The sequence below is a fragment of the Sycon ciliatum genome, chromosome 4 (genome assembly GCF_964019385.1).
Source record: "Sycon ciliatum chromosome 4, ocSycCili1.1, whole genome shotgun sequence".
Lineage (NCBI taxonomy): Eukaryota > Metazoa > Porifera > Calcarea > Leucosolenida > Sycettidae > Sycon > Sycon ciliatum.
Genome location: NC_088646.1, coordinates 37,162,672 through 37,162,899, shown reverse-complemented (window position 1 = coordinate 37,162,899; position 228 = coordinate 37,162,672). Strand labels below are relative to the sequence as shown.

The following is a 228-nucleotide window of genomic DNA, read 5'->3' as shown; positions in this document are numbered from 1 at the left end:
ATACGTGAACCTACCAACCGAACGATACTTGTAGCTGGCCAACACACACACACACACACACACACACACACACACACACACACACACACACACACACACACACACACACACACACACACACACATACGCATGCGCATGTTCGTACACTGAGGCTCTAGCCTTGTCTTTGATGAAGAATCAGCTCGTACCGCTGATAATGGTATTGTGACAAAAACATTTCAAGCTTTA

General features: G+C 46.1%; 1 protein-coding gene across 1 annotated transcript in view; it reads right to left on the bottom strand.

Moving 5' to 3' along the window:
- Positions 1–200: 200 nt before the first annotated feature.
- LOC135815972 (cilia- and flagella-associated protein 57-like) overlaps positions 201–228 on the bottom strand; it is a 6,087-nt gene continuing 6,059 nt past the window's right edge. Inside the window, exon 7 of the mRNA XM_065329328.1 lies at positions 201–228. This exon is cut by the window's right edge and continues 955 nt beyond it. The gene's annotated coding sequence lies outside the window, so the exon portion shown is untranslated.